Below are 12,988 nucleotides of genomic sequence, written 5' to 3'. Positions count from 1 at the left end.
GGGATCATGACCTGAGCTGAAAGCAGTGGCTTAACCGACTGAGCCACCCAGGTGTCCCAATAAATAAAATTTAAAACAAATTTTTTTTTTTTTTGAGAGAGAGCATAAGCAGGGGGAGCAGCAGAAGGAGAGGGAGAAGCAGGCTCCCTGCTAAGGACCCCGGGATCATGACCTGAGCCAACGGCAGATGCCTGACTGACTGAACCACCCAGGCACCCTAACACTGTGTAAGTTTAAGGTGTACTCGCCTACCCACAGCTTTGGGTTGTATTACCATAGAAAGAGATAATTAGGGCACCTGGGTGGCTCAGTGGGTTAAGCCGCTGCCTTTGGCTCAGGTCATGATCTCAGGGTCCTGGGATCGAGTCCCGCATCGGGCTTTCTGCTCAGCAGGGAGCCTGCTTCCCTCTCTCTCTCTGCCTGCCTCTCTGTCTACTTGTGATCTCTGTCTGTCAAATAAACAAATAAAATCTTTAAAAAAAAAAAAAAGAAAGAGATAATTAAAACAGAGAGTTGATCATTTCATGGCCAGGTTGACTAGCAAGATATTGTAACAATATACATTACAATAAAAATACTGTATAAACATACAAATTTCACCACAAGTCTTAGCATTATTAAATTTTATTATTGTAGCTAATGGAATAGGTGAGAAACGGCACCTCTGTGTCAGTTTTAATTTAATGTTCTTTGCTTATGAGTGAGCTCCAACCCTTTCTCCAAAAAACTATTTCCTAATGTTCAGTTTCTTCTTTTTTTTTTTTTAAAGATTTAATTTATTTATTTGACAGAGAGAGATCACAGTAGACAGAGAGGCAGGCAGAGAGAGAGAGAGAGGGAACAGGCTCCCCGCTGAGCAGAAAGCCTGACGTGGGACTCGATCCCAGGACCCTGAGATCGTGACCTGAGCCAAAGGCAGCGGCTTAACCCACTGAGCCACCCAGGCGCCCCTGTTCAGTTTCTTCTTGTGTGAATTGTGTGCTCATGTTCTCTGATGCTCTGGTTCATCCTTTCCAAGAGCCTGGGAGTGCCTGGAGGTCTGTCTCGAACTTGGACACCACAGAGAAATTTAACCATTGGCAGGATGTGGATCCCAACATTGATTTCTGGCAAGGGATGCTAATTCTGATTGAAGTGTTCAGTCTGAGTTAAAGGAACTTCAGCTCAGGGAATCTTCAACGATCACCATTTCATCCTGCCACCTTTATTTCTTTTTTCTTTTTTTAAGATTCTATTTGAGGGGCCCCTGGATGGCTCAGACGGTTAAGTGTTGTCTTCGGCTCGGGTGGTGATCCCAGGGTCCTTGGGATGGGCTCCCTACCCAGCAGGGAGTCTGCTTCTCCCTCTCTCTCCGCCCCTCCCCCTGCTCCTGCTTGCGTGCTCTCAAATAAGGAAATAAAATCTTTTTTAAAAGATTTTATTGGGCGCCTGGGTGGCTCAGTGGGTTAGGCCGCTGCCTTCGGCTCAGGTCATGATCTCGGGGTCCTGGGATCGAGTCCCGCATCGGGCTCTCTGCTCGGCAGGGGCCTGCTTCCCTTCCCCTCTCTCTGCCTGCCTCTCTGCCTACTGTGATCTCTCTCTGTCAAATAAAATAAATAAAATCTTTAAGAAAGATTTTATTAAAAGGGGCACCTGGGTGGCTCAGTGGGTTAAAGCTTCTACCTTCGGCTCAGGTCATGATCTCAGGGTCCTGGGATCGAGCCCCACATCGGGCTCTCTGCTCAGCGGGGAGCCTGCTTCCCTTCCTCTCTCTCTTTCTGCTGCTCTGCCTACTTGTGATCTGTCAAATAAATAAATAAATCTTTTAAAAAATAAAAAATAAAAATAAAAATTTTGAGAGGAGAGGAAAAAAAGAGAGTGAGGGGTGGGAAAGAGGGGGAGGGAGGACAAGTAGACCCCGTGCCGAGTGCATAGCCTGATGCAGAGCTCAATCTCAGGACCCTGAGACAGAGACCTGAGCAAAATCAAGAGTCAGATACTCAATCCAGTGAGCCCCCCGGGTGCCCCTCATCCTGCTGCCTTTAAACAAATGGTTGGGTGTAAAGGCCAGCACCAGGAGGGGGGATGATCTGTGCAGGGGGAGGAGTGTCTTCAAAACCTGTGTCAGCCCCACGGAGTTCCTTAGGCTCTCTGACTCATGTCTCAGATCTGCATCTAGAAGACTGTGAAGTCTTGTAAACAGTCAAGAATGTTTTCTGGAGGGGCACCTGGGTGGCTCAGTGGGTTAAAGCCTCTGCCTTCGGCTCAGGTCATGATCCCAGAGTCCTGGGATCGAGCCCCACTTCAGGCTCTCTGCTCAGCGGGAAGCCTGCTTCCTCCTCTCTCTCTGCCAGCCTCTCTGCCTACTTGTGATCTCTGTCTGTCAAATAAATGAATAAAATCTTTAAAAAAAAAAAAAAGAATGTTTTCTGGAGGATGGTTTCTTCAGTGATTTGCTCTAAATTGGCCATTTTGAGGCTTCTGGAGCTGAACAGAAGTACCTTGGCATGAGAACTGACACTGGATGAGGTTCAGGGTGGAGAGACCTTGGAGTCATCCCTCCTCTTTCTCCCCAGATCTTATGTCCCATCAATCACTACTTTTTGCCTAGTCTACCTGTTAATAATCCCTTCAGTACACCTACTTTTTTTTTTTTTTTAAGATTTTATTTATCAGACAGAGAGAGACACAGCGAGAGAGGGAGCACAAGCAGGAGCAGAGGGAGAGGGGGAAGCAGGCTTCCCGCTGAGCAGGGAGCCCCATGCAGGGCTTGATCCCAGGACCCTGGGATCATGACCTGAGCTGAAGGCAGCTGCTTAACTGACTAAGCCACCCAAGTGCCCCCAAAATGAGTATTTTAACAAGTGCCAATCAGACCATGGTACGCTATTGTTTAAAACCCTCCAAGAGAGATGCCTGACTCGCTCAGTGGGTAGAGTATGCAAATCTTGACCTCGGGGTCGTGAGTTTGAGCCCCACATCGAGGGTAGAGATTACTTACAACAACAAAACAACCTTCTAAGAGCTTTTCAGTGCCCTCAGAATAAAATCTCAACATCTGCGATGTGTTGCAGAAGACCCCGCAGGAGCTATTATGCACCCCCCCCCCCGCCGCCATGCCTCCTGCTTTGTCCCCAGCACTCTGCTCTCTCCCTTCTCTGATCAGCTCATGCAGGAATCCCCTTCAATTCCTTGGTCTCCTGTCACATGCCTCCTCCCCCTCTGCGGTGCCTGTTTTCATTCCCCTCATCCAGCTAACTTGTAGTCATCCTTCAGATTTCAGCCTAAATATTACTTCTTGAGGAATGCCTGCCCCAGCCGCCCAAGATGCCCAGAGCCCACTAGTGATGCTGGTTCGCACGCTTCTGATGATGGAATTCTTTATCTGTGTAACACCTTGTCTTGTCCATTAAAATATTATCGACTTACAATAGGATGTCATTGGTCAGTTTCCAAAGGGGTTTGTTCCAGGCTGATTTTTTTTTTTTTAAAGATTTTATTTATTTATTTGTCAGAGAGAGAGGGAGAGAGAGCGAGCACAGGCAGACAGAGAGGCAGGCTGAGGCAGAGGGAGAAGCAGGCTCCCTGCTGAGCAACGAGCCCGATGTGGGACTCGATCCCAGGACGCTGGGATCATGACCTGAGCTGAAGGCAGCTGCTTAGCCAACTGAGCCACCCAGGCGTCCCTGTTCCAGGCTGATTTAACCTTTGAAGCAAGTTTCTCAATGACATTGACAAGTGACAAATGACATTGAAATTTTCAGCGGCATCTCTTAAATAGTCCACAGGGTCACAAAACATGTAGCAGTGGTTGTCTGTTGGCTGTCACAGCTCCGGTGAAGTCACTAGGTGTTACCACGCTGGTGAGTATAGGAGAGACATCACACTGGAGAAGGAGAAGCAGCTTCTTGCTGGCAGATTCAATAGCTAAATAGCAGAGGAGTGTCACAGGGACCAGACCATTCGGTGTGGAAGGGCTCCCCTTCTCCTTCTCTTTTCCCTCGCCTGCCCCTCCCCTTTTGTTTTAAGGAGAGAACTATGAGTGTTTATACAGCTGGGGGGGAAAAGGAGCCAATAGAAAGGAGGCAAATGAAGGTGCTAGAAGAAAGGATAATTGAACAGCAGCTCAGTTATTCCACAAATATTTACCAGACATCTGCGGTGTACCAGGATCTTCGTTAATCAATAGTGACACAAAGATGAATAAGACGCAGTCCTTGGACTTGAGGTGACACAAAGATGAATAAGACGCAGTCCTTGGACTTGAGGTGACACAAAGATGAATAAGACGCAGTCCTTGGACTTGAGGGACTCACAGGAAGAGAAATGACAAGCAAATAGATAATGCTATTAACTATATGAAGCCTAGTGACAGATATGTCCAGTCTCTATACAGAATCACATGCGAAGAAATATTAGTTGGCATCTAAAAATAATTGCAAAGCAACTTTTTTTTTTTAAGATTTTATTTATTTCTTTCTTTTTTTTTTTAAACTGAACTTTTTTTTTTTTTTAAAGATTTTATTTATTTATTTGACAGAGAGAAATCACAAGTAGATGGAGAGGCGGGCAGAGAGAGAGAGGGAAACAGGCTCCCTGCTGAGCAGAGAGCCCGATGCGGGACTCGATCCCAGGACTCTGAGATCATGACCCGAGCCAAAGGCAGCGGCTTAACCCACTGAGCCACCCAGGCGCCCCTTTATTTATTTCTTTGACAGACAGACATCACAAGTAGGCAGAGAGTCAGGCAAAGAGAGAGGAGGAAGCAGGCTCTCTGCTCAGCAGGGAGCCAGATGTGGGGCTCGATCCCAGGACCCTGAGATCATGACCTGAGCCAAAAGCAGAGGCTTTAACCCACTGAGCCACCCAGGCACCCTGCAAAGCAACTTCAAATCTCATTGCAATCTCTTGAGGAAGATGCCAAAAGGGGGAATTACATAGATGATTTATAAGAAACTTTCCTCTTGGGGTGCCTGTGTGGGTTAAATGATTGCCTTCAGCTCAGGTCATGATCCTGGAGTCCCAGGATCTAGTCCCTCATCAGCTCCCAGCTCTGCGGGGAGTCTGCTTCTCCCTCTGACCTTCTCCCCTCTTGTGCTCTCTCTCTCTCAAATAAATAAAATCTTTTAAAACAACAACAACAACAAAACCCATCTGCTCTCATCAGCTGGAAATTCCTCTTCCTATCCAAAGTAAACCAAATTATTCAAGACTTGGCCCTTCAATCCTACCTTTTTCCTATTATTCTGATGATCTGGGAACCTAATAGGCACAGACAGAACCTTCCTAGAAGGTGAAAGGAAAAGAAGAGACTGTGGATATTCACACATGATCATTATTGCTATTACTATTAGTATTTATGGCATGATAGATCTTCTTTATTGTAATTTTAAAAATTTTTTAAAAGATTTTATTTATTTATTTGACAGACAGAGATCACAGGCAGACAGAGAGGCAGGTAGAGAGAGGAAGGGAAGCAGGCTCCCTGTGGAGCAGAAAGCCTGATGTGGGGCTCAATCCCAGGACCCTGGGATCATGACCTGAGCTGAAGGCAGAGGCTTAACCCACTGAGCCACCCAGGCGCCCCTATTGTAATTTTTTAAAAAGATTTTTATTTATTTAAGTGATCTGTACACCCAATGTGGGGCTCAAACTTACAGCCCTGAGATCAAGAGTGACATGATCTCCTGACTGCGCCAGCCAGGCATTCCAGTTTTATTGTAATTTTAATTTTTTGAATATTTATTAATTATTTTAAAAAGATGTTATTTATTTGAGAGAGAGAGAGAGCACAAGCCGGGCGGCAGAGGGAGAGAGACAAGAGGTTCCACGTTGAGTGGGGAGCCTGACAGGAGGCTCGATCCCAGGACCCTGAGATCATGACCTGAGTCAAAGGCAAAAGCTCAACTAACTGAGCCACCCAGGCACCCCGTTTTTATTTTTTAAAAATATTTATTTATTTATTTATTTGGTGGGGGGCAGAGGGAGAGAGAGAATCTCAAACAGACTTTCTCCTGAGCCCAGAGCCTGACTTGGGGCTTGAGGCCATGACCCCAAGATCATGACCTGAGCTAAAATCAAAGGTCAGATGCTCGGGCACCTGGGGGGCTCAGTGGGTTAAGCCTCTGCCTTTGGCTCGTCATGATCTCAGGGTCCTGGGATAGAGTCCCCCATCGGGCTCTCTGCTCGGCAGGGAGCCTGCTTCCCTCTCTCTCTCTTTGCCTGCCTCTCTGTCTACTTGTGATCTCTGTCAAATAAATAAATAAAATCTTAAAAAAAAAAAAAGTCAGATGCTTAACATATTGTACTACCCAGGTGCCCCTTAAGTTGAAGTATATATATACATATATATATATTTTACATACACATATGAATTACATGTGTATAATTCATATACACGTATGGATATATATGTAACATATATATTATATATATAATAATGAATTATTATTACTATTTTCCTGTCAAAGACAAAAAACGATGTGGTAAGGGAAGTGATACAGTTATCTGAGGGAATGAGGAGCAAACAGAGAGGACCATCATCAAGGGTGATAGAGAGTTAGCCAGGAAGAAAGGAGGGGAGAGGCATTTCAGGCCCAGCGAGCAGGATATGCCGAGGCCTGGGGATGGGAGATAGTATGTGAGGCTGAGGGGGGTGGGAGGGACTGAGTCTATACATGGGGAAAGGAAGAGGGGGTCTGTGTTTTTTGGAGGAATGTTAAGGAAGAAATAGAAGAAGGTGAGAAATCTTCACTGGAAGGCCTTGGTTTCTGCATTGAGCTTATTATTTTTTTAAAGATTTATTTATTTATTTGAGAGAGGGGGAGGGGCAGACGGTGAGGGAGAAAGAGAATCTCAGGCCAGCTCCACGGTGGGCGCAGAGCCCAAAGCAAGGATCGATCCCACGATCCTGAGATCATGATCTGAGCTGAAATCAAGAGTTGACTACTTAACCGACTGAACCAAGGCGCCCCTTGCCTCAAGGTTATTTTCGTACGGAGACAGAAGAGGCTCCAGAAAAATAAAGGATTTGCTAGACAGCCATCAAGACATGGCCACAGGGACCTCAGAGCTGCAGAAAGTCTTGCCAGAGTGCACTCAGACTAGGTGCACTGGCTTGTCTTGACTTGATTGGATTTACTTCCTCGGCAACGTTTTATGGCCAGGGGTATGGACAGAGGGGATGGTCAGAGGGTGGAGGACCGTAGCACAGCCTCTGAAACTGGTAGGCACAGAGTTTAAGTTTGTTGAGTCATCGTCCTAAAACCCAGTGGAGCAGAGAACGAGTGTGGCCAGAGGCGGCTGGGGTACAAGGTGGAGCCGGGCAGGATGACTATGTACATTTGTTTACCTTCCATTGTAGCCATGGAAACCGTCGGGGATGAAGGTGAAAGACACATGGCACAGGCAATTGGCCAGTTCAATCCAGCAACATTTACCTGGTACAGGCTCGGAGTGAGGTGCTGTGGGGTCTGCCAGGATAAGTCAGCTGCCTTTAGGGTGTTTCAGGTCTTAAAAAATAATACTATACAAAGCATTACTTTTGTGAAGGTGGCAATGGAGACACAAAGAGACATAGCACTGCAGAGAGAGAATTTCAATGACTGAAAGCCAGGGAAGGCTTTGGGGCAGAGAGCATTGGAGGTGAATTTTCAGCATGGCCATGTATTTGAAGGTTGGTTTTATTGGTAGTTAGGAATCTTCAAAGGGTAGGAACCTCTTGGGCAAAAGTGCAGAGGTGGAGGGCCCCAGATGCACAGATTAGAGCATTTAGGAGATGGTCAATTTATGTGGCTACAGGAATAGCTTAGCCTGTGGGGAAATAGCCTGGAAACATATGTCTGAGTTGATTTATGAGGGACTTTTTTTTTTTTTTTTTTTTTTTTTAATGAGGGACTTTGAATGTCCGGTAGAGAGCTCTCAGAGATCTCCCTGTAAAGAGATACACCCATTTGCAAAGATAAACTGCAGATTTTTGCATGTGGAAAGGTGACATGATTCTATCACTGTTCTAAGCACCCCTACAACTGTTGAAACATACAAGATTAGATACCAAAATAGCTTCCTGTTCAGCTGAAAAGAGAGATTTTAATGACATAATCAAATACATTAATAGGGGATAGGGACTCTTCCTTCCCAGGGCCAGCCATGACCCCCTTCCCATTTTATAAACAGATTGAAAAACAAGACGCAAAAAACCAAGTCTCCAGATTTCCATCTCTGGGAAAACTGAAGTAAATACTGACACAGGCTTGTTTTGTTTTCCCAAGAGAACTCTCCCAAGTGATTTCTCTAATTATCTAGAAAAAAAAATTTTTTTTTAAACTTGTTTTTCCCTTTAGAGTACAGCTGAGCTGAAGGGAAAACTGAAGTATTGCCTTAGGTTCTCCAGCTTTGGTTTGGCTGCAGTATTAGTCCCCGAGGGACGCTCTCCGAGGTCTCTAAGCTAGGTGTCCCTAGCCGTTTGCTCACAGCAACAAGAGGGGCGCTTAGAAGAAGTGGGAGATACTGGCGTTCTACAAAAGGGCTGATTTTATTTTTTTATTTTTTTAAAGATTTTATTTATTTATTTGAGAGAGAGACAGTGAGAGAGAGCATGAGCGAGGAGAAGGTCAGAGGGAGAAGCAGACTCCCCGTGGAGCTGGGAGCCCGATGCGGGACTCGATTCCAGGACTCCGGGATCATGACCTGAGCCGAAGGCAGTCGTCCAACCAACTGAGCCACCCAGGCGTCCCAAAAGGGCTGATTTTAAAAGAAAAAAGGCGGCTTGGGCGCGGTTCTATCTTTTTAGTATATATGTAGGAAAAGTAATTGAGGTGGAAGCCGTTGCCTTCGCCTCTCGTCAGGACCTCTGCACCTGAAAGCGTCAGAGTAACACACTCATGGAGGGACAGTGGGTCCCTACTCTCCCGCCCTTCTCACTCGGCCTTTAATTCCGCCAGGCTCCCAGAGGGACTGTTTCAGCTACAGCCTAGCGCGCCCTACAGCCAATAAGAATCCAGGACTCTCCACCCGTCTCGGATTCCCACCAATCGGCGTCCAGAACTTTAGCCTGCTTACGGCGTCTTGGTTGTCAGAGAAGGGAGGCAAGCCCCCTTAGAGTTGCCAGCAAAGGACATGGCCGCGGCCCCTGGAGGAGGGGACGCGAAGTGAGGAGGGGGCAGGGAGGGAAGAGGACGCGGGAGAGGAAGACAGCCCCCCGGGCCCCGGTAAGTACGAGAAGGCCCGTGGCCCGAAGCAAGGGGAGCAGGGAAGCAAGGGGGCATGGGGCTCGGCCTCCCACGCCCTCCGGATGCTTGGCCAAGGAGAGAGGAGTCTGGGGTCTGCACCCAAGAAATGGCCCCGGGGGATCTCTTCGAAAGGGGAGTCAAGGGACGGGCTCTTGCCTCCAGCTCCTGGCCGTTTCCTTTCCCCAGGTGCTCACACCTGCCCTTGGGGCCCGGCTTGGCCCCTTGGGGGTCCCACGTCAGATCGAAGCCTCCTGCCAACAATGAATCCCTATCCCAAGGTTGTGGTGTCTGGGCCCTGGTTCGGGGGCTTCCAGCGCCGACGCCCAGCATACTTACGGGCCTCTGGGGTCCCGCACCCCCCGCCCCAGTTCAGACCGTTGTGCCCCTTGCGAGCTCAGCTGCTGCCCGGGCCCTCGTGCTGACCCTGTCCAGGCGGATGGAGCCCAAGGGCCTTCAACCTGAGCGGCGAAGGAGCAGTCGGAACGCTCCGTGCCTTTTTTTTTTTTTTTTTTTTCCTTCCGCATTTCCACAAACGTTTAAAGACTCCTTAGAAGCAACTGTAGGAACATACTTGTCATCCTGCAAACCGACTGATGTGCGCTGTGCCGTCCTTCCCCTGCCGCACACCCCTAAAGTCCGGTCTGGCAGCCCCTCGCGTGGCGCGGTGCGAGCCCCTGCCGGCTGCCCGGGGCCAGATGCCAGGGAAACCCTGCCCTCCTTTCATTGGTGTGGAACCACGGGCTGCCCTTCGGCGTGTTCGTCGGTTTGGTCACGTGCTGCTACATCCCACCCTCTCTTCCGAGTTTTTGTGTGGCTCTAGGGGAAAAAAGGAGGGAGCTTTGTACGGAATCTAGTTTTCCTGCAAGTCTGTGATTTTTGCATCAGAGGAGATCAGCATTTTCTCATGCTTTGTCCAACACACACAGCTTTAGCCACATGCTTCAGTCATCCCCTGGGGCTTCTGGGACTGGTGGAAGTGGGGAGGGAGGAGTTTTCACGTTTTTATTTCACGAAGGCGGAGAATAACCTTCGGGAGAGGCAAAGTGGGTAGGGCCAGGGTCACCTGGAGCCAGGACTGGAACTCTGAAGTCCAGATTCACAAGTTCTTTGTCCACCGATCGGATCAGTTGTTTTCTAGGTATGACTGAGAAGTCAAGTTCCTTAACTTCTCTGAGCTTCTTGTAGAGTGATCTCTTGCATTAGAGCTAGGATGTGGAGGCTCTCTGTCTCTAGGTGTATATATATAGCACGGGGGGCTAGCACTTACTAGGTTTTTGCATTCCTTATATGTAAGTAACCAGCATGTAGTTCCCTGGCTGGTTTCTTGTATTAATATTTATTGTGGTCTTTCTATATATTTGGGGGTGAAATGATTTCAATGATTCTCATTTGAGAGGGCAGAAAGGCAGGGAGTCCTCCATTTTGGGGGGGGAACAATTGTAATGTTGTAGTGTTATTAATGGGGGTGGGTTTTGTATAATAAGAGTGTGGAGGCAGAAAGAGCTTGAGAACCACGGAAGGAAGAAGAAATACCATTCTGGTGTGTCTTTATGGTAATCTTGGCAAAAGAAGGGCTGACCTTAGTATTCTAAGAGGTCTATTCTAAGAGGTAGTTTACAATTTTTAAAAAAATGCAATGACACAGGTATAAGTTCATCATCTAGAATCCAATAAAAATGGTCCTTGGAATAAAAAAGTTTGCAAATCACTCTACAAATCAGAACACATCAGAATGTAGCCTATTATTAACCCTGGAACAGGGGCAGCATGTTCAAATAAAATCCACAAATTCTCTGAAGTCTTATTTTAGCTGGTGTGTTAGCTTTAACTTCCTTGTTCACTGGTTCTTTTTGTTACAACTTCAAATAGAGAAACTGGTGGATACCAAGGAGCAGTTCCTTCACTAGGGAGGCGAAGTACAAATCATCCCCTTGATAATCAGCTGCCAAATAATTGAGAGTTAACTGCCCTTGAACTTCCCCATCCCCTACCCTGCCCCTTGTTTTTGTGGTGACCCGACATCAGAAGATTAGACCCGGAGAGCCAGGGCTGGGCGGTGAGATGGAAGAAAACAGAAAGCCCTTCACATTTCTATTTTGAGGAGTTGCTAGGGAGTGCCAGCTCCAAGTGTTGAGAATCAGCCTTTTGGAAAGCTTAACTCCTGCCGAACTAATGAGAAGTGAAGGTCACGATCCTTTGGTTCTTCCCCACTGCTCCTTCCCTAATGTTGGGCCTGGGAAACAATTTCTATAGGGAAGGGGAGGGCGCTAATGTAAATACTACCTACATGGGAGGCTTTCTTGAACCTTACCTGGTGAGTGGAGGATGAGCTCTTACAACCAGTCCGAGCTGGAAAGACACAGCCTCGAAATCCATTGCTGGTGTCCAAATGAGAAGGTTCCAGGTCATGGTTGGCACTTCTCCACTGGTAAATGTGTGTCAGTATTTTTTATCTTGTTATTGTGTCAGTGGTGTTTCCTTGAGAGTGTCTTTCTTTACCTAGAAGCTAGCCTCCTTTAAAACTACTGTTCAAACCCTGGTTTCCAAGCCTGGATTTGTTTCTTGGTAGCACAGGTGAACTAAAGGGTAGGCCAAAGCTGTAGCAGGAATGTTTATCTTCCGGAACTGACCCGCCAGCAGGAATGTGTGGTTTGGGGATCAGGGGTTTGTGTAATGATAAGCTTTGCCTGTGGCTGCTGAGACAGTAGTAAACAGTGCTGGTCACGTGGCACAGCAAGTAGGGTAAGGGCCGGCTCTGCCGGCCTCAAGCTGAGCCCATCAGACGCTGATTGCTTTGTGTTTCCCTAGCCCCAGAGACCCGAGTGGTGGGGGAGCCGGGGGTGCCCAAGGAAAGGAGACCTTTTCAGGGCTTCAGGCAGCCTTTGGGAAACCAGAAATCTCAGCATAATTATATGAACCCAGTTTTCTTAATTTCAGGATCCTTTTGAGAAGGAGGTGCATGACAGCAATATTCCTTAGTAGGGAGGTGAACAGAAAATAGTGGGAGATGCTGGGAAAAGATATACACTGGAGAGAAAATCAAAGGTGTGTTTAAAAGAGCATCGATAGGGGCGCCTGGGTGGCTCAGTGGGTTAAGCCGCTGCCTTCAGCTCAGGTCATGATCTCAGGGTCCTGGGATCGAGTCCCACATCGGGCTCTCTGCTCGGCAGGGGGCTGGCTTCCCTTCCTCTCTATCTGCCTGCTTCTCTGCCTACTTGTGATCTCTGTCTGTCAAATAAATAAATAAAATCTTTAAAAAAAAAAAAAAAGAGCATCGATATCCTTAAAGGGGAGAATATCGTCCGGTCAGGTAAGCCAAAGCTAACGGCTAAATCAGAATCAGAAGTTAGTGATTTTTTGTTATTGTAGTAAAATACACATAACAAAAAATTGACCGTTTTAACCAATTTAGTCCATTAACACTGTTGTGCAGTCATCCATACAAGTCTAGCTCCAGAACTCTTGCGTCTGCGCAGACTGAAACGCTGTCCCCATTAGCACTACATCCTCATTCCCCCTCCTGCCCCCAGGTCCCCGCAGCCACCATTCTACTTGCTGCCTGTATGAGTTTGCTCACTCCAGAAACCTCAAATAAGGGGAATCCTACAATGTCTGTCCTTAGTGTAAGGTCATTAAGGTTTATCCGTGTCGTAGCAAATAGCGGCATAGTCTTCCTTTTTAAGGCTGAGTAATATTCCTTTGTATGTGTGAATCACATTTTATTCATCGATTTGTCTCTGGATGGACACTTGGCTTGCCCCGAAGTGTCTCGCCAATTC

This window comes from Neovison vison, chromosome 5 (assembly GCF_020171115.1).
Source record: "Neovison vison isolate M4711 chromosome 5, ASM_NN_V1, whole genome shotgun sequence".
Taxonomy (NCBI): Eukaryota; Metazoa; Chordata; class Mammalia; order Carnivora; family Mustelidae; genus Neogale; species Neogale vison.
The sequence above is the reverse complement of the archived record's forward strand: the minus strand, read 5'-3'. Positions refer to the sequence as shown.